Source organism: Sorghum bicolor, chromosome 3 (genome assembly GCF_000003195.3).
Source record: "Sorghum bicolor cultivar BTx623 chromosome 3, Sorghum_bicolor_NCBIv3, whole genome shotgun sequence".
Classification (NCBI taxonomy): Eukaryota; Viridiplantae; Streptophyta; class Magnoliopsida; order Poales; family Poaceae; genus Sorghum; species Sorghum bicolor.
In genome coordinates, this window is record NC_012872.2 from 32,102,893 (window position 1) to 32,125,343 (window position 22,451).

The window sequence follows — 22,451 nt, forward strand, 5'->3', positions numbered from 1 at the left end:
TGTCGGATGAAACCAACATTAATCGCACGGTTTTCCTAGATCCTTTAGGTCGGTGGAGCATAATCCGTGAGGTTGGCTCTGATTGGTTCCTGTAGCTGGGCCGGCGCCCAAGGGGGGAGGGCGGGCGCCCTGCCCCCGAGCCCGCTTGGCTTCCCGTTCGTTCCCGTGGCTTCTGGAGTCTTCTAGACGATAGAAAATTGCACGACACGTTAATATCTCTATGTAAACCCGACATGTGGGCCTTTCCTCCATAACTCCTGATAACCCCCTGCAGAAATAGACAAACACCAAAACTCATGGAATTCTGTCAGTTAAAACCCTATGTCTAGGTGTTGGTTGTATTTGGATCCTTTTCTCTATTTATTTATTGATTATATTTGACACTTAAGGACCATCAACAAACTCCCCCAAGCTTACCTCTTGCTCGTCGCTGAGCAAGGATAATCTCAGTGATGGATCAGAAGTTGCTGTAATGCCTTTAAAAGTTGATGGTACACATGCTTTCAAATGAGGTCTCATCTCTGAGTTAGAGTAAACCGTTAAGATTTAAAACTTACTTATTTTACCTTTCACCATGGGACTTGTAACCGTCACTCCTGTCTTGAGCAGTTAAAAGATAGAACGGTCTAGTCAAGTGCCAAGTCTCTTATTCTTAATCAGCTATAGCTCTAGAGTTTTTTGTAGATTTTAAATAAAACTCAGAGATTCCTTGTATGACTCTCTCAGATCTCTCTTTTGTGGTATTTTTGGATCCTTACCAAGGCAGTGATGGTATATGCCTTATCTCAAAGTATGTAGTATTTTTGGTATGAGGCATAGTGACATTGCCTTCTCTCTCACCCTACTCTAATAAGGTTTTGATATCTGGAGCTCATAGGTGGGAGACAGCTAATACATACTTACAAGACATGTATTGTAACACTCTAGTGTTATGGTTGCATCAATCACATGCATAACATGAGCATTATCATCTACTCAAGCATAGCATGATCATCATCTACCTTGAGCCATGTCATTCTATGCTTAAGTGTGCTTTAACTTGTTTAATCATGTTTCCTATGCTTGTGTTGGTGTGTACCATGCTTATATGTGTGTGCTATGTCTTGGTAATTAGCTTATCTATGCTTAACCTTAGGAACAATGTTCATGTTGATCACTTCTCCAAAATAATTTCTTAAGTCATACTTACAAGTATAGGCCCTAGAAACCTCTTGCTTTTAAAAAGTATTTCATAAAATGTTTGCATGTCAAAACTTTCTACAGCAAAGTTGTAGCAAATTTGATAAGGAACAAAAGTTGTTTTATGGCCATCTCATGAAAATGAACACAACTAGCTCAAAAGTGACCCACAAGGCAGATTTGGGGCTGTTTCGAACACTTAGAAAAAATTTCCAAGTCTGGGGACGCTGCAGTTTGCTTGATTGATTTTGAAAACTTCATATCTTTGAAACCAGGCCGATCTAGCTCTTGCTCCAGTTGACAATGTTGTAGAACTCAGCTAGTACTCCAACTTTGTCAACTACACCATCTCCTAATTCGTTTTGGTTGGGGAAATAATCGTTGTCAAAGTAGCTCTGTTAGTCGGTCATCATTTTGTCTGAATCACACTCGAGCTCGCCATCGTGGTCACCCGGCGCGACACCTGTCCGCCATTTATCGCCCGTACACCGGCGTTGGCCCCGCCCGTCAGGCCATCGGTGTCGTCATGGACGCCACGGCACACCGCACTCACTCAGCGCCCGTCCATTCTCTCCCTGTCTCTCTCTCGCGCTCCGCTTGGCGAAAACGCCGTCGCCATTGCCGCCGTGAGCTTCGCGAGCTCCTCGCGCCCTCGCCTCTGCATTTCGCCTCGCCTCTGAGCGTCTCCGATCCGGCCTTGAGCTCCTCCATGTCCTCCGCCTCTCGGCTGGACGAGATCTTCCCTAGCTGAGCGACATTTCGCGAGTTCGTCGTCGTCGGGTTCGCGGCCGTCGCGACACCGATTCCGGCGAACCTCGCCGCTGCTCCATTCTCGCCTCCTTTCTTCCTTTTTGAGTCGCGTTAAGGTTTGCTTAGGTCTTGGCGTCGGTTCACGCCACACCATTCCGGCTGAAACACCACCGTCGTGTGGGAACACGGCCGCCGCACCGCCGTGCTCACCGCCGACGAGCACCACGCACGTGAGCAGACTCACCGGAGTCATTAGGGTTAGGCGTTTCTACCTAGAAAGCTCCGCGCTAGCTCACTAATGCTTAAGCCGCCCTTCCCCGATGCTCTACCGGTCGGAGGTGGCCGGCGTAAGCCGGGGTAGCTCCGCCGTGCCGCCATGGCCGACGGCGACCCCTCTCCGTCACTAGAACCCTAGCGCCACCTACCTCCATCGATGCGGAATCACTCCAGGATCACGCTAGTGCCCTTGGATCCGCCGGAGAAGCTCACCGTCGGCGAGCATTCGCCGGCGAAGGCGTAATCTGTTCTCTGGGTCGCTGACGTGCGGGACCCGCTGTCAGTGACTCAACGGTCTTCTCCTTTCTTTTATTCAAATCTAGATTTTTGGCTTTCTTGCAAAAATCATATCTCCTGTTTATGAGATCCAAAAATTGTGAAACCAACTTTGTGAGATTCCTTGAGATGGCTATTGTTTTGTAAAAATATAAAATGAACCATGTTTTCAGAGAAAAATATTTATTAGGATTTAATCTTGTTATTTATGAGTGAATTCATATCTCTTGTTATACTGCTCATCTGGCTATGAAATTTTTATGGTAGTCTCTGAGTGGTATGAGAATGCTATGATAAATATTTAATGATTTTTAGAGTACTACATCTGTGATATGTAATTTATGATCGAGATATAGCTTGTTTTCTTAATTAAATCATAGTAAATAATTGATGCTTATGCTGGAGCTCTACTTTGGTGTCACACTTCTTTATGGTAATAGCAGTATGTAAATAATCTGAAATCTGTTTTTTGACACTAAATAAGGCATGTTTCTGAATTTATGAAATAAACACCTTGTCACATGTTAAATGCTTATCTCGATTTTGGCATGTGCAATTGCTCTGAAAATTTTATGGTAAGGTATAGATGCTATGCTTGTGCTTCTGTAATTTTTGTAGATGTTGTAATAACGCTCTTTTATAGAATTAAATTGATAAATGCTTTATTAGTTAATATCTAGGGGTTAACAAATGATGTTCTGGTTGTCTTATGATGTGCTTGTGGTCGTAAGCCATTTGGCTGGTACTATATGTGTTTTGGTTATGTCATCAAATAATTAATTAGAGGGTTAAGAGCTGCCCTGGACAGCAAGGGGGTAATCTAACCTTTACATGTTGATAACTTGGTTTGTTGGAAGACTTGTCGAAATCAAAGTTGTTGTAAACTGTATAAGCTAGCTGTGGTTTAATTTTGGGATCATTTGGTTCAATAATTTGAAAGATATAGCTTATCCAAGTTGGGTTCCAGAAATAGGTGCTTTCTGTTTTTCTGGGACAGAACCTGGAACTTTGTTTATATGACTTGTTTAACTTATGAATCTTGCTGTGATGTTTAAAGATGAGTTGTAGACAATTTCATAAGCTTTCCAGAATGTCCTCATTTATGTTTGTTGAATCCTTATAGCAATAGTTAAGAATTGTTTACTGAGCTTTTCTATTGTAATGCTTGCTGTTTTAGGTTGACTTGGTTGGTTTTTGCTAAGTTAACTAATTACCTTGTGTAGACTTGTTATAACGATTACTCTGTAAATGAGTGTCCAGTGAGTCTAATTAGGTTATCAAGCATTCATCCTCATCCAGCATGCACCCATTCTTACTTAATCATGCATGCAATAGGTGCACCGGACGCGACAGTTTCGTTCGAGCTCCAAGCGAACCCCGAGGGCCAGGAGGGCAACCCGGAGGTAGAGGTCCAGCAAGCCGGACCCGAGGAGCCCGAAGAAGAGGTTGAGTGCCCTAACCACGAGCCAGATCATTCGTGAAAGGCAACCCCCGGAGCATCTTAAGTCTCCCACTTTAATTTCGAAAGCTTACTTGGCTATGTTATACTTATTGATGCATTTACGTATAGGAGTTGTGATGAAACTCTTGCTGCATGTTACTCAATCCTTGTCCAGATATCTTACCACTACCTAGTTATAGAGTTAGGATCGAGTAGCAGCTTAGTCATGCTTTAATCGGTAAAAGTCAGGTGATATCCTGTCACCTGTGCGAGATAGGGTTGAGTCGGATCACGATTGTCTATATGTGCTATCGTGGAAAGAACCTGATTCAATTGACATAAGCCGGGCGGAGTTTTGCAAGGTTGTAGTAACTCCGTCTGTGGCAGCTAAGGACCGACCGTTGTACGTCCTCTTGTCATGTTGAACGCATGCCTAACACTTAGTTGGCCGGATAACTCGTTCCGACCGCGAAGCCTAGTAGTATGACTCAGGCCGGAAGACCGGCAAGTATAAAGTGCGCACTACCGGAGGAAGTGCGGTGTGCGGGGGACCATTGGCATAAGACCAAAGGCTGGTGAGTTAAAATTCCTGACCTCCCTGGCAGAGTGGTAGCCCTGGGAGTGCGGCGCTGATCGGAGCCGCGATTCCTGAGTCGTACCAAAGGTGACCCGTTGGCTCTCCGACGGGGGATGCTTGGGTGAGTGCTAGGAATAACCCTCCAGCTGGATAGGAATCGATTCGAATCGCCGTCTCTCCCGGATAGTGAGAACTTGACAGAGCAGCGGCAAATGTAGCATTCACTAAAGGACAATGGTTCATAATAATGATGATAGCACGGAAGAGCATATGATGAACTTGATATGGTAATTATTGCTTGTAATAATCAAGTGATGTGTTTAGTACAGGTGCTAATCTAGTGATAGGCTAATAATGATTAATATGATGCTCTTACAATAATATAGCTATCAGTTAAGCTTTTGACAATTGTTAAGTCAAACCAGCTCCACTATATACTTAGCCTTGCATGATCCTTGGTGTCTTTTATGTTTTACTAGACGGGTAAGTCTAGCTGAGTACATCCTCGTACTCAGGGTTTATTCCCACCTGTTGCAGATGATATCTTTTATGATGGCTTCTGCAAGGCCTGTCTCCATCCTGCTGGGGATGAGGACTAAACCGTTGGGCACGGTTCTCTAACTACTTCATACCTGTTGCTTTTGGATGGATGGCATGAGACCCTAGCTGAACATGAACTTGTGAAGTGAACTTTGGAAAGTGTGTGTAACTATTTGGCTTCCGCTACTACAAACATGTGTTGTAATAACTAAGTAACTCCGATGTGGTGCCGCTTCGACGGCAATGAGTGACTATGTAACATTCGCTGTGTTATGCTGAACTATTACGATCTTGGTTTGTTGCAAGTTGGTTTGAAGTCCTTCGTGATTTTAGTTGACTACCGGGATTATATGGGCTCAAGTTTGGAAACTTGATTACTTGCCGATCGTTCTCGCCACATCGGAGTTCTGCATTTTTCTGGAGTGGTTACATGTCTAACCATGGAACCACGAAAGAAACTTAATTGGGGAGCATTTAATTTCTCGGGTAGTTGTGGTGTCATTGTTTGTGCATGTGGGGCATGTCCAAGCAATGTGCACTTAGTTTACTGCTTTCTTGAGTGATATATTGGGAACTGTTGGGCAGCAATGAAGTTTTCTGCAGGTACTCTAACAACGCACGTGTAAATCGATAGGTATCGTATCGAGAGACGAATGTATGCCACCGTATATCTGTTAGAAAATTAATTTTCTAAGTTTGTGAGGACGTACGGTTTGTGCATTCATCATGTCGCATTCATACATACATTCTGTCTACTCCTTCCCTTACAATGTCGTCCCTTTTAATTAAATAAATGATGCTTAAATTAATCCTCTCTTACCCATGGTATTCCTATTCCTTTTCCACAGATGGACGTGCCCGCTTCACCTCGCCCCAGTGACACCTTCTTGAGTGAGTTTGGCACTCCTACTTTGCTCTGGAGGGTGCTGCAGTCTGTGGGATATACTGAGCCACCTCAGTATTCTTGGTGGGAGGTGGATTTGACAGGAGAGTTGCAGTGATTTGCTATGCAGGGAGTTGTCCCACCACATGGGGGCAAGCCTGCGTGGACGGGGTGGACCTGCAACTCTGATGGGCAGACTCCATGGGAAGTAGCTCAGATTGTAGCCCATGCGATGCCACTGAACATCTATCAGAGGTTTGGCGATGAGTTGACAGGACGGCCAGCGGCCTCCATTCCCCGTGCTGACCCAGCAGCAGCGGAGTGGAAGCAGGCTGATAGATGTGCGTTGGTCCGAGGCAGAGGAGAGCGAGCTGAGAGTTCTAGTCCTGCTATGAGTGCTATGATGGCTGTGCTCAAGCTGTTCAGTCAGCGAGAGGACACCTATGCACAGGTGATGGTGGCTGTTCGCCAGGCTCAGGAGATGCAACAGAAGGCTGAAAAGCGTGGTCGCAAGTTTCGCAAGCAAGCTAGACTCCTGGAGCAAGCTCAGAAGGACCGCAATGACTAGGAAGACATTGCGGAGTATCGTAGGCAGCAGTGGGTGAAGGCCATCAGGGAGAGAGATCATAAGAAGGATCCGATGAGTCAGTTGGCTAGAGAGAGGGAGACAGTACAGGAGCGCTTGGTGCAGGTCACTCGTGAGAGGGATGCTGCACTACGTGTGTCGGAGAACAGGCGCTGGGCATGGGAGATGCACCGGATTCAGTCGCTTGAGCGGGAGAACTATCTGCAGGATCAAATTGCGGCTGGTCTTGTGGAGATTGACTGTCTCAACAACTTGCTACACCCTATTCCTCGCCCTGTACCCGTGTATCTAGAGGTGGGACCTCAGGTGATTGTGGCCGATGATGATGGTATGGAGGTAGATGGACCAGCAGCGGCTGCACCACCCTTGCACGAGGACGTGGAGGACGAGGAGCTTGAGCCGGTTAACGACGAGGATGGAGAGGCGATCTTCGACGCTGACTCGGGCGACGAGCCTGGAGTGTAGCGAGTAGTTGTTGTGAGGATCTTTTGTAGTTTGGCAGTCAGCAGTGGTGCTTTTGTAATCATGTTGTAATCCGGAACCTTGATCTTTGGCTATGTCATGTACTAGGATGGTGTAATAACTTTATGGACCCAATGTGTTAACGTTATCATGTTCGAGCGGTTGTGACGATGTTTTCCGTTGTTGTGCATATTGCGGATATCTCTGTCATGTGTTGGATTGGTGATGTTGTTTTGTGGAATTGAATTATTGTGCCTTTCTGTAAAGCTATTCTCTCGAATACTTTCAGGCATGAATACAAGTTCTTCTACGGCAAATCTTGTCATCATCAATACTCACTGACTGTGTCTTTACAGATGTCTCGTGGCACTCGAGGTGTGGAACAGCGTGCGAACATGAACCCACCCTCTCCTCCTCCACCACCAAATCCACCTGAGCTGATGCAAATGATGGTGGAAAATCAGAGGATGCTCACTGTGACCATCAACCGGATGGCAAATCAGGGTGGTCGCCATGCACAAGAAGGGCCAGCACCTAACCAGTATAGCAGCTTCAAGGACTTCATGGATACGAAGCCCCCACCTTTCAGAGAGGCTGAAGAACCCCTTCAATCTGAGGAGTGGTTGAACATGGTGGAACAAAAGTTCCGCTTGCTTCGGCTGACCGAGGGTTTAAAGGCCGAGTATGCAGCTCACCAACTGCAGGGTCCGGCAGGTATATGGTGGAATCAGTATCGAGAGGCTCTCCTGGACAACACTGTGGTTGACTAGAACCTCTTCCATGAGGCTTTTAAGGGGCATTTCATACCTCCGGGTGTTATGGAGATGAAGCATACGGAGTTCATGCAGTTGACCCAGGGAAACAAAACTCTGAAGGAGTACCTACATGCTTTCAATCATCTATCTAGGTATGCTCCTGAGTTTGTGAACACTGAAGCAAAGATTGTTAGCTTCAAACGGGGTCTTGGCCCCAAGTTGCTGAAAACCATGGGCCGCTCTAAGTGTGCAACTTTCAATGAGTTTGTCAGTGGTGCTCTCACTCAAGAGAACTATAACACTATGTACACTGCGACCAAGACTCGCAAGAGGGCTTTTGAAGCCGGGGCAGGGGCATCTCAGTCCAAGGCTCCAGTGGCAGCTAGGCCCCAGTACCGTGCTCCGACTCCTAACTAGCGGTATCGCCCTCCAGTAAAGAAGAATCAGGCGAAGACGGGTTTCCGCAAGGGGTACTCTATTGCTCTTCCAAGGGGCAACACGGGTCCCAGCTATGCCAAGACTCCACCCGCCAACCGTCCGTGCTGGAACTACAATCAGACCAGGCATTGGCAGAGCAATTGTCCTTACCCGCCAAAGAAGGGCAATCAAGGGAACGTCCACCAAGGTCGTGTTCACTACACAACTGTGGAGGCAATCCCTGCTGGTGAGGTAGTTACGGCTGGTAAGTTTTTGGTTAATCAATGTGATGCACTTGTGCTTTTTGATTCCGGAGCATCGCATTCTTTTATGAGTTCAGACTTTATGTCTAAGCATAATCTCAAGGCAATTACACTTGATAAGGGCAGTTATTGCATTAGTGCTGCTGGAAATGATATTTCTACCAATCAAGTGGTTTTGGGGGCAACTCTGGAAATAGGAGACCGTCAGTTTCTTGCTGATCTGGTTGTCTTACCCGGTGTGGGTATAGATGTAATTCTGGGTATGAAGTGGATGAGTGGTAACGGAGTTCTTATCGACACCACCACTCGTGTAGTAATGTTGAGAGACCCAAATACCAAAGAGGCGTTCTTAGTGCAACTTCCTCGGGATATTCATATCCGTAGCACGATGAATGCAGTTACATCTAGGACCATCAAGGATATCACGGTGGTGTGTGAGTTCCTGGATGTATTCCTTGATGATTTACCCGGGCTTCCTCTAGATCGGGATGTGGAGTTCAAAATTGAATTAATCCTAGGTACCGCTCCTATCTCTAGAAGACCATATAGAATGCCACCAAATGAGCTAGCTGAGCTTAAGACCCAGTTGAATGAGTTGTTAAAGAAGGGTCTTATCTGTCCTAGTTCTTCTCCTTGGGGTTGTCCGGGTATCTTTGTGAAGAAGAAGGATCAGTCCTTGCGCATGTGTGTGGACTATCGTCCCCTGAATGCGGTGACCATCAAGAATAAATACCCTCTTCCTCACATTGATATCCTGTTTGATCAGTTGTCTAAAGCCAAGGTATTCTCCAAGATTGATTTGCGATCTGGGTACCATCAGATCAAGATCCGTCCTGAAGATGTACCTAAGACAGCTTTCTCGACGAGGTATGGATTGTATGAGTATCTCGTCATGTCCTTCGGTCTTACGAATGCACCTGCTCACTTCATGTATCTCATGAATTTGGTGTTCATGCCTGATCTGGACAAGTTTGTGGTGGTTTTCATTGATGATATTCTGGTATATTCTTGCAATGAAGAGGAGCATGTAGAGCATCTGCGTGTGGTGTTGTCGCGCTTGTGTGAGCATCAGCTTTATGCCAAGTTCAGCAAATGCGAGTTTTGGCTAAAGAAAGTACCTTTCTTGGGCCATGTCTTATCTGAAGAAGGCATATCGGTGGATCTGGCTAAGGTGCAAGAAGTGCTGGATTGGAAAGTTCCAACTTCGGTGCACGAGGTTCGGAGTTTTCTATGGTTGGCTGGGTATTATCGTCGTTTCATTCCGGAATTCTCAAAGATATCCAAGCCTATGACTCGCCTACTCCAGAAAGATGAGAAGTTTGTGTGGACGCCTGAGTGTGAAGAGGCATTCCACAAGTTGAGGACATTGTTAACATAAGCTCCTGTCCTAGCTCAACCTGATATCGAGAAGCCCTTCGATGTCTTCTGTGACGCGTCGGGTATTGGTCTAGGCTGTGTGCTGATGCAGGAAGGTCGTGTTATCACGTATGCCTCGCGCCAACTTCGAAAGCATGATGTCAATTACCGTACTCATGAATTAGAATTGGCTGCAGTTGTTCATGCTTTGAAAATCTAGAGGCACTATTTGCTGGGTAATCTATGTAATATCTACACTGACCATAAGAGTCTCAAGTACATCTTCCCTCAACCTAAATTGAACAAGCGGCAGCGAAGGTGGCTTGAGTTGATTAAAGACTATAATCTACAAGTGCACTACCATCCGGGCAAGGCAAGTGGTTGCGGATGCCTTGAGTCAAAATGCGCACTGTCACTCAGTTCAGGTGGAAGATCCATTGTTGTCACATCTTATGCACCCACTCGTGCTCAACCAGATTTCTTTGGAGAGTACTCTTTGCAATCGAGTCATCAATTTGCAGCAAACAGATGTAGGCATCCACCATATAAAGAGGAAAATGAAGGAAGAAGAAACCAAGCACTTCCGGGTCGATGAGAACGGAATTCTTTGGTTCAAAGATCGACTTGTGGTCCCAAAAGACCATGAGCAGCGGAATCAGATCTTGTCTGAAGCTCATTCATCTAAGTTGTCTATCCATCCTGGTAGTAGCAAGATGTATCAGGACCTGAAACCTCTGTTTTAGTGGACAAAGATGAAAAAGGAGATTGCCGCTTTTGTCGCTCGTTGTGACAACTGTTGCCGTGTGAAGGCCGTTCGTATGGAAGCTGGTTTACTTCAACCCTTATGCATTCCTGGTTGGAAATGAGAAGAAGTCAGCATGGATTTCATCGTTGGACTCCCAACTTCTGTCAAGGGTTACGACTCGATCTGGGTGATTGTAGATCGTTTGACCAAGGTTGCTCGTTTCATTCCAGTTCGAACTGACTATCGTCCACATCAATATGCGGAATTGTATTTTGAGCACATTATTCGTCAGTATGGTGTGCCTCGAACTATCATTTCAGATCGTGGACCATAGTTCACTGCCTGTTTTTGGGAGTGTCTTCATGAGCAGATTGGTACCCACTTGGTCCGTAGTTCCGCATATCATCCCCAAACGGCCGGCCAAACTTAACGGGTCAACCAAATCCTAGAAGACATGTTGAGGGCATGTGCTCTCTCCTCCAAGGGTTCTTGGGTTAAGTGGTTGCCGTTAGCTGAATTCTCTTACAATAATAGTTGTCAAGAGAGTATCAAGATGGCTCCATTTGAAGCCCTGTATGGTCGAAAATGTCGAACCCCGTTGAATTGGGTGGAATCCGGGGAACGAAGGTACTACGGCATCGATTTCGTGAACGAAGCGGAGCAGCAAGTCCGTACCATCCAGCAATATCTGGAAGCTACTCAAGCTCGTCAGAAAAGTTATGCTGACAAGAGAAGGAAGCCGATTGAGTTTGCAGTCGGTGACCATGTGTATATCAAGGTGTCTCCGATGAAGGGCGTACAAAGGTTCGGAGTCAAGCGAAAGCTTGCACCTCGTTATGTGGGACCTTATCGGATTCTCGAAAGGAAAGGGAATGTAGCATACAAAGTTCAACTACCAATTGAGCTTCGAGCTATTTTTCCTGTCTTCCACGTATCACAATTGAAGAAGTGCCTTCGTGTTCCGGAGGAGCGAGTGGAAGTTCGGGATATCAAGTTGAAATCTGACTTGGTGTACGTAGAGAAACCTGTAGCAGTTCTAGACCGCAAGGAACGGGTGACTCGTAATCTTGTGGTTAAGTTCTACAAGGTGTTGTGGAGTAACCACGGGGAAGAAGATGCCACTTGGGAAACGGATGACTATTTAAAAGAAGTTTACAAAGCTTTCTTCAAAAATCATTAAGCTTCCAAATCTCGGGACGAGATTTTTGTAAGGGGGGAGGGCTGTAACACCCCAATGTTATGGTTGCACCAATCACATGCATAACATGAGCATTATCATCTACTCAAGCATAGCATGATCATCATCTACCTTGAGCAATGTCATTTTATGCTTAAGTGTGCTTTAACTTGTTTAATCATGTTTCCTATGCTTGTGTTGGTGTGTACCATGCTTATATGTGTGTGCTATGTCTTGGTAATTAGCTTATCTATGCTTAACTCAACCTTAGGAACAATGTTCATGTTGATCACTTCTCCAAAATAATTACTTAAGTCATACTTACAAGTATAGGCCCTAGAAACCTCTTTTGTTTAGGATTTTAAAAAGTGTTTCATAAAATGTTATCATGTCAAAACTTTCTACAGCAAAGTTGTAGAAAATTTTATAAGGAACAAAAGTTGTTTTTTGGCCATCTCATGAAAATGACCACAACTAGCTCAAATGTGACCACAAGGCAGATTTGGGGCAGTTTCCAACACTTAGAAAAATTTTCCAAGTCTGGGGACGCTGCAGTTTGCTTGATTGATTTTGAAAACTTCATATCTTTCAAACCAGGCTAATCTAGCTCTTGCTCCAGTTGACAATGTTGTAGAACTCAGCTAGTACTCCAACTTTGTCAACTACACCATCTCCTAATTCGTTTTGGTTTGGGAGATAATCGTGGTCACCCGGCGCGACACCTGTCCGCCATTTGTCGCCCGTACGCCGGCGTTGGCCCCGCCCGTCAGGCCGTCGGTGTCGTCATGGACACCACGACACACCGCACTCACTTAGCGCCCGTCCATTGTCTCCCTATCTCTCTCTCGTGCGCTCTGCTTGGCGAAAACGCCATCGCCATTGCCGCCGTGAGCTTCCCGAGCTCCTCGCGCCCTCGCCTCTACGTTTTGCCTCGCCTCGGAGCGTCTCCGAGCCCGCCTCGAGCTCCTCCATCTCCTTCGCCTCTCAGCTAGACGAGATCTTCCCTAGGTGAGTGACATTTCGCGAGTTCGTCGTCGTCGAGTTCGCGGCCGTCGCGACACCGATTCCGGCGAACCTCGCCGCTGCTCCGTTCTCGCCTCCTTTCTTCCTTCTGAGTCACGTTAAGGTTTGCTTAGGTCTTGGCGTCGGTTCACGCCACGCCATTCCGGCTGAAACACCACCGTCGCGCGGGAACACGGCCGCCGCACCGCCGTGCTCACCGCCGACGAGCACCTCGCACGTGAGCAGACACACCAGAGTCATTAGGGTTAGGCGTTTCTACCTAGAAAGCTCCGCACGAGCTCACTGATGCTTAAGCTGCCCTTCCCCAACGCTCTACCGGTCGGAGGTGGCCGGCGTAAGCCGGGGTAGCTCCGCCGTGCCGCCATGGCCGACGGCGACCCCTCTCCGTCACTAGAACCCTAGCGCCACCTACCTCCATCGATGCGGAATCACTCCAGGATCACGCTGGTGCCCATGGATCCACCGGAGAAGCTCACCGTCGGCGAGCATTCGCCGGCGAAGGCGTCCTCTGTTCTCTGGGTCGCTGACGCGCGGGACTCGTTGTCAGTGACTCAACGGTCTTCTCCTTTCTTTTATTCAAATCCAGATTTTTGGCTTTCTTGCAAAAATCATATCTCCTGTTTCTGAGATCCAAAAATTATGAAACCAATTTTGTGAGATTCCTTGAGATGGCTATTGTTCTGTAAAAATATAAAATGAACCATGTTTTCTGGGAAAAATATTTATTAGGATTTAATCTTGTTATTTATGAGTGAATTCATATCTCTTGTTATACTGCTCATCTGGCTACGAAATTTTTATGGTAGTCTTTGAGTGGTATGGGAATGCTATGATAAATATTTCATGATTTTTGGAGTACTACATCTGTGATATGTAATTTATGATTGAGATATGGCATGTTTTCTTAATTAAATCATAGTAAATAATTGATGCTTATGCTGGTGCTCTACTTTGGTGTCACACTTCTTTATGGTAATAGTAGTATGTAAATAATCTGAAATCTGTTGTTTGACACTAAATAAGCCATGTTTCTGAATTTATGAAATAAACACCTTGTCACATGTTAAATGCTTATCTCAATTTTGGCATGTGCAATTGCTCTGAAAATTTTATGGTAAGGTATAGATGCCATGCTTGTGCTTCTGTAATTTTTGTAGATTTTTCTGAGCACCTTTGCTGGTATCTTGTAATAACGCTCTTTTATAGAATTAAATTGATAAATGCTTTATTAGTTAATATCTAGGGGTTAACAAATGATGTTCTGGTTGTCTTATGATATGCTTGTGCTTGTAAGCCATTTGGCTGGTACTAGATGTGTTTTGGTTATGTCATCAAATAATTAATTAGAGGGTTAAGAGCTGCCCGGGACAGCAAGGGGGTAATCTAACCTTTACATGTTGATAACTTGGTTTGCTGGAAGACTTATCTGAATTAAAGTTGTTGTAAACTGTATAAGCTAGCTGTGGTTTAATTTTGGGATCATTTGGTTCAATAATTTGAATGATATAGCTTATCCAAGTTGGGTTCCAGAAATAGGTGCTTTCTGTTTTTCTGGGACAGAACCTGGAACTTTATTTATATGACTTGTTTAACTTATGAATCTTGCTGTGATGTTTAAAGATGAGTTGTAGACAATTTCATAAGCTTTCTAGAATGTCCTCATTTATGTTTGTTGGATCCTTATAGCAATAGTTATGAATTGTTTACTGAGCTTTTCTATTGTAATGCTTGCTGTTTTAGGTTGACTTGGTAGGTTTTTGCTAAGTTAACTAATTACCTTGTGTAGACTTGTTATAATGATTACTCCGTAAATAAGTGTCCAGTGAGTCTAATTAGGTTATCAAGTATTCATCCTCGTCCAGCATGCACCCATTCTTACTTAATCATGCATGCAATAGGTGCACCGGACGCGACAGTTTCGTTCGAGCTCCAAGCGAACCCCGAAGGCCAGGAGGGCAACCCGGAGGTGGAGGTCCAGCAAGCTGGACCCGAGGAGCCCGAAGAAGAGGTTGAGTGCCCTAACCACGAGCCAGCTTCATTTGTAAAAGGCAAGCCCCGGAGCATCTTAAGTCTCCCACTTTAATTTCGAAAGCTTACTTGGCTATGTTATACTTATTGATGCATTTACGTATAGGAGTTGTGATGAAACTCTGCTGCATGTTACTCAATCCTTGTCCAGATATCTTACCACTACCTGATAATTGAGTTAGGATCGAGTAGCAGCTTAGTCATGCTTTAATCGGTAAAAGTCGGGTGATATCCTGTCACCTGTGCGAGATAGGGTTGAGTCGGATCACGATTGTCTATATGTGCTATCGTGGAAACAACCTAATTAAATTGACATAAGCTGGGTGGAGTTTTGCAAGGTTGTAGTAACTCCGTCTGTGGCAGCTAAGGACCGACCGTTGTACGTCCTCTTGTCATGTTGAACGCATGCCTAACACTTAGTTGGCCAGATAACTCGTTCCGACCGCGAAGCCTAGTAGTATGACTCAGGCCGGAAGACCGGCAAGTATAAAGTGCGCACTACCGGAGGAAGTGCGGTGTGCGGGGGACCATTGGCGTAAGACCAAAGGCAGGTGAGTTAAAATTCCTGACCACCCTGGCAGAGTGGTAGCCCTGGGAGTGCAGCGCTGATCGGAGCTGCGATTCCTGAGTCGTACCAAAGGTGACCCGTTGGCTCTCCGACGGGGGATGCTTGGGTGAGTGCTAGGAATAACCCTCCAGCTGGATAGGAATCGATTCGAATCGCCGTCTCTCCCGGATAGTGAGAACTTGACAGAGCAGCGGCAAACGTAGCATTCACTAAAGGACAATGGTTCATAATAATGATGATAGCAAGGAAGAGCATATGATGAACTTGATATGGTTATTATTGCTTGTAATAATCAAGTGATGTGTTTAGTACAGGCGCTAATCTAGTGATAGGCTAATAATGATTAATATAATGCTTTTACAATAATATAGCTATCAGTTAAGCTTTTGGCAATTGTTAAGTCAAACCAGCTCCACTATATACTTAGCCTTGCATGATCCTTGGTGTCTTTTATGTTTTACTAGACAGGTAAGTCTAGCTGAGTACATCCTCGTACTCAGGGTTTATTCCCACCTGTTGCAGATGATATCTTTTATGATGGCTTCTGCAAGACCTGTCTCCATCTCGCTGGGGATGAGGACTAAACCGTTGGGCACGGTTCTCTAACTACTTCGCACTTGTTGCTTTTGGATGTTTGGCATGAGACCCTGGCTGAACATGAACTTGTGAAATGAACTTTGAAAAGTGTGTGTAACTATTTTGCTTCCGCTACTACAAACATGTGTTGCAATAACTAAGTAACTCCGATGTGGTGCCGCTTCGACGGCAATGAGTGACTATGTAACATTCGCTGTGTTATGTTGAACTATTACGATCTTGGTTTGTTGCAAGTTGGTTTGAAGTCCTTCGTGATTTCAATTGACTACCGGGATTATATGGGCTCAAGTTTGGAAACTTGATTGCTTGCCGATCGTTTCTACACTTGAACTCTTATAATTTGGTCGGTTTCTGTGACATGTATTGCATAGTCAAACCATGGATCCAGAGAAACAAGTCAATAAGTCAAATCAAGACGTGCATGTGTGGCGAATGAATGGTGTATGGTGATGATGGTGAAAACAATGGTAAAAGTCTAATTCTATTTTTGCTCTTTTGAGGGGATACTTATCTTCCTTGCACTTTGAAGCTTTTTGAGGAGAATGAGATGCACTTTGAAGCTTTTTGAGGAGAATGAGATGCTCTATATTTCCTTTTTCTTTTCTCTCAAGTGGGTATCTTGTACCCCTAATTCTACTGTCGGACACTTGTCATTTTTACCTCTCGTCTTATTTTTTCTTTTCTTCGAGGTTCCGGGCACTTGCCCCTTTTTTTCCTCGTATTCACCTTCTTTTCCAGAGCACTCACCCTCCTGCAATAATGTAGCAAGTGGTAGTAACTAAAATATCTCGAGCATTTATTTCACGGGGAATAATAGGGATAGGATAATGTTTTTGGCTATTCTCTCCTGGATAGGAGTAGAACAATTTTGGGTGAATCTGGAGATGAAAATGAGTGGATGTATGTGGATGCGTACTTCCAGAGTAGAAGTAGCATGTATGAGTGAACGTGCAAGTGAATCTTGATTTTAACCGCATGACAAGCTCCTAAGGGTCTACACAGCTTGACAACACTCAATACTCATAAGCAGTAAAAAGTAAATGTGTGGCTCAAAGTCTAGCAAGCATGTATATATGGCTGTGGTAGGAATTTAAACTCTCATCATACAGGAACTCATCATGTGTTATTTTAAAGATTTTTAAAGATAAAATTTTCTAGATTTCTAGCATCTCTAGGAACAGATAAACAGCAGCTCAACCTTCCTATATCATATCCGTTAACAATTTAGACTTCAGATCAAGTACTCTTCCCACAAGTTTAGGTTTAGAGCAAACTTTAAATTATAACAGTTATGCCTAAACTTGAGAGAGAATTCAATTTTGAGAACTAGTCATGGCAGAGCAACTATCATCATTTCCATCTGAGAGCTTATCATGAGGGTTATAGCAAACTTTATTTATTTATTTAGTAAACTAAGCAAAGGTATATATATATATGTATAAAATCTTTATTTGGGTTTTTTATGATTATGCATCTTTTTATTATTTGAGGAAAGTATAAACGTGAGTAGAAACATTTAGCTGGATAAATGGGGGTGCTCTCCCCCAAGCTGGATTTTGATGAAATTTCTTCTGATGTAGCTAGCAGGTGGCGGAGGTGTATTTGAATGTCGGCAGCACCCTAACAACGATTAGGATGTCCTCCGTCTGCTAATCTTCTTTGATCCTTGAATTCTGTGGAGCTCAAATAGACAACAAAGCTTTGTCGAACTGGTTATTAGTGTTAGCATAAAGTCTCTTAGTCGTTATCATGTTGAGCTTCCTCTAATAAATATTACTCTCTTTGGTAGGATCATAAATTTATTTTTATATTTTCATTTTTATAGGACAGTAATATTTTTATTTTTACGCCACCACAATGAATGTACTTATGGGTTTTATGCTACGAGCATACTCACATGGGGCTTACTATTTTTAACATTTTTATTTTCTTTTCAAGATAGCATGATTAACTAACAAGTCATTTAAGAAAAGTAAATAATTTAAGGGAAAAGGGAATGTCGAAAGGAAAAATATGGATAACTACCGCAGACGCGCTCGGCGCCGACCTAGCCGCCTTCGACGCGCTCATCTGCAGCAGCCGCGCGGAGCTCTGCTACCCATGGAGGGACGTCGCCTCTTCTTCGTCTTCTCCCGTGGAGTTCCTGTTGGGCTGTTGGATAGGGTGTTGGGCTGGAGTTGGATGCAATTTTGGGTTCTTATTTTTTTAGTTCAGCCTGCAAATAGAGTTTTAGAGGTCTAATTTGAGGACTTGGGCTGGAGTTTCCCAGGGCTCATTAACAGTGGGAAAACATTGGCATAGTTCTTTATTTAAATAATATAATATATTTAATAGTGCTAATCATAAATATAATTTTATCAATCACTGATTTTATCATCTCAAATGTACAACATTCACATCTTATATGTACAAAAGTTCACGACGCACATTGCTTGCAGTCATCGAAATCAATACCACTGCCACAGCTTGCAGTCATCGAAATCAATACCACAGCAGCATGCTCCAACATTTCCTTCTTACATGCGCCAACATGGGGATTTGCTGACAAAGTAAACAAGCAAGCATGGTGATGACACAGTGATAAAATTGTGCTCTTGTAACTCATAAATAACAATGAAATTTAATATATAGTACAATATGTCCAGTCGGATCACGTATTTTAAGACAAAAAAAAAGGTTAAAAACACCTTTTGCAGAGCATGTTGGTTTGTCACATATATTAACAAGAAAATTCACTGCCATTGTGTGAGCAATGCTGGCCTAGAATTTGCATTTTATTGCATGACCATGCTATCGAAGGCCGATCCCAGAAGGATTTACAAAAATTTGCAGTTGTTTCACCATAAGTTAAAGAGAGATCCTCAGGATTCTGGACCAGCTATTTGTCAGGATTCATATTATGTGGCACTGGCAAATGAGTCCCGAATCATACAAAATGAAACCATCTTATGTGTCAAGGAAAATTTTCAGGCATAACCAAGTAGACTTACCGTGGAATCATCAAGATGTCACTATGTCTCCTGTTCACATGGAGAATACTGTACAAATAGATTCTGAAAAGCATACAGTCAAAATCAGAATTTACCAAAGGTATGAAAACTATCCAGTGTTTGATGGCAAGGTCTAAATTTACCTATTATCCATACATGAGTACATGATGCAGCAATGTATGCACCATACAAATCTTGAGACAGGCAAGAGATGCCATGTTTCACCCATCCTTCAGAAACAAATGACCAGTAAGTTTGACGCCCTCCTCATGTTCAAAGCACTCCATCCACTTCGCAACTTCAGCAAGAATTTTAGATGAAACACATGCTCTTTCATCATCCCTACCAACATGATATATAGAATGAGATTCTTATAAACATTAAAATGTTGAACAGTGAGGTACATAAATCAAACTTCAGTTAACATTTTTTTGAAAAAAAAGAAACTTCAGTTACCTTGCAGTGTAAGAATCCTCTAATATTGGATGTTTAATTAGTTCAGGGATATAGCTCTTAATTACTGCAGCAACATCTTTCATGCAGAAAACATATGAAAGATCTGCACCCAGCATGCAGGGGCAATCAGGTCCATTACCAAACCTAACCACGTTGCTGCCCTTCACTTCGACACTCTTACTCGCCTTGTTTGCTGGATGCTGTGGAAACACCGTAATGACATAGTCTTCAAGGGTTTGCTGCCATCTACCAGTCGACTTGCTACAAACTTCAGAGATAATGTAGTGACTACCACCCCTGTGTTCTGCTACTCTTGTAATTGATCTGCAGTGGTTCTGCAGCTCCAAGGCAATGAAAAAGGTGGGGACTCCTCCCCCGCCCCCCCACCCCAATTGCCTAAAAAAAAGATCAGCACCCTAAAAGACACTACCTTCCGTGAGAACATAATCATGTATAACATAAGCAACTTTAAATTTCATTTAAAACACACCAGAGTTAAGATTCAAACATAAATGTAAATTCATATATATTCTCATGTTTTGTACACTAATAGCTCTAGCTTAAAATTACTTCTATATGTGACAACTCTGTAGCTAGTAACAAGCTGCCACATGTTTCCTGACCCTAGGCCTGCGCATTGTGACTTCTTTACCCCTGGTTACATCACAACAAGCATGACCCACCCTGGGACCTTACTGCCTGGTGAAACCGAACCCACTTAATATCCATCAGGAATTTCCATCACATTCCCACATACCAATCAAGGTCTTCAATTTCAACAGTAACCAATGCCCCTGAATTTGTCTTAGTGGTAGAGACATCCTCGCTGGATCCAGAAGAGTATTTTGAAATTTGAGCCTATTGAGCTCGGACTGTCAACAATCTAAACTAAAACATTGTACATCGAATTGCATCGCACAACTAAGAATTTTTATTACGCATGTACCCAATTTACAACATGGGAGATAACCACTATCCCTAAAACATCACCAATAGCCTGACGACTGAACCCAGCATCCCAGAGCGCTCCACCCAGCAACAAGGAATTGCATCAAACAGGCCGCGTGCATCAGCAGCCTGAGTGCTTGACTGCAAGAGACACACTCGGACATGGCGCAGAGCGCGTGAGGAGACCGGTGGGCTGTGGGCGGCGAAGGAGCCGGCAGTACTAACTTGTCTGGCCCTTGTTCCTGGCGCAGTCGAGTGGTGGCATGGCACTCCGCCAGCGATGACCGCAGCGGTGCGGGTGGGGGGCGCGGGCTGGGCGCTGGGGAGTAGGTGCCCATCTTGGTCCAGGTGATCGCCGACTCCTCGAGGCCCGGATGGTCACGTCCTGAGCGGCACTGCGGGGGAGATCCTGCGAGGCGGCGGCAATGAACCCTAGCTGCGGGACTGCGGCTCGCGGAGGGGAGAGGAGGAGATGATGTTTTTTTCCACGAAAAAAATAGATAACCAAAGGAATCGAACCCTGCCCCATGGATGCGAACGTTAGGGGAAACCGGGAAAGGCTGCAGCCGCGCGTTTGAAGCCGAGCGTCAAACAATTGATCATGGCCACAGAATTGGGGTTTGAAGGCTGTGAGGGGTATTTTTAGCCCTTGATTTTAACAGAAGCGAATTCTTTTGTGTAGTTTTCTGGGTACACAAGGGTTGAAGACTCTCAGCGGGGACATTTTACTGGGTGGACCAAGCATAATTATGCTGAGTGAATTATAGTAGAGATGAATTATAGTAGAGACTAGTCTTCGTTTACTCATATGCAGAAAACAGTGACATTAGTTCTCCACTTAATCACATGGTCTCATCTCTTCCTAAATGTCCTCTTTACTCCATTATATTCAACTTTCTCTCAAACGTAGGAGTAAAGGACAGCCATGCAACTTCAATTGCTGTTGCCCACGCCAATCACTTATCCTCATGCAAAAATATGTGCACCTATTAATTCCTCTCTTAATGCCATCCTTTCACTCCCCCAGTTTTCTCAATCTCGTGAAATACAGCAGCAGCCCCACTATTCTCCATACCGACCACCTTATCCCTCTCTCATACAAAAATAATTGCAATACATAATACTCCTCCTTAATCACATACTTCACTTGTCTCCTCCTCATTTGCATGCACAAAACAGCAGCACATCTCTTCCTTGTGGTGCATCCTCCTCATTCCTCTCATGCAAGAAACAGGAGCATCAGATACCTCCCCTCTTAATTCCCATTTTACTCCATCGTTTCCTCAAATCATCAATTGCATGCATGCTGAAATTAAACCAGCAGCCTCCCTCTTAACCTATGCTGCATCGTCCCACTCTCCTCTCATGCAAAAATATGGTAACACCTCTATTTACTCCTCTCTTGACAACACTCATTTTCAATGCATACAAAAAAACAGTCCCCTCTTTCTTTCTCATGTACCACTTTTCCCAATTTTTCCATGCCGACAACCTCACCTCTCCCTCATGTAAAAGTAAAAACTGCACATAATGCCTATCTCTTTATCCATTGGACCCATCTGTTCTACTTGTTCCTCCTTAACCTCCATTAAGCCCTTCATCAATCGCACATTACAGCCTCATGTGCTGAGGAAAAACAGAGGTCAACCCCTCCCTCCTTGCCTTCTTTTCATTTACATGCACACACAGTGGCAGCACCTCTTTTCTCCTATGCGGCATTCCCTTTCCTCTCATGCAAAGCAAAAGCAATCTATTTCTTTCTTCTTTATTTCCCATGGTAATACTTCTCTTTATTCATCTCTTGGCAGCACCTTTACTCTATCTTTTCAATGGCACATGCATGCACATAACAACCAGCCCCATCTGTCCCTTTTTTTCACACGCAAAAACCAGCAGCCATCTCCTTTCAATCCCCTATTGATGGCACCAATTTTTATTCCAATTTACTTCACTTCATTTGCATGCTCTCATGCAGCAAACAACAGCTATAAAACCCCCTCATCCTCTCCTCTCTCCCTCACGCAAGCACCAGAGAAGGAGCATCCCATCTCCTCCCCTCCCTCCATCAGATGGGCGCCCCTCCTCTCCTTTTACCCATGGCTGCAGCTCCAAATCCCTCTCATTCTTCTCCAACAAAATGGAACCACATGATCAATCA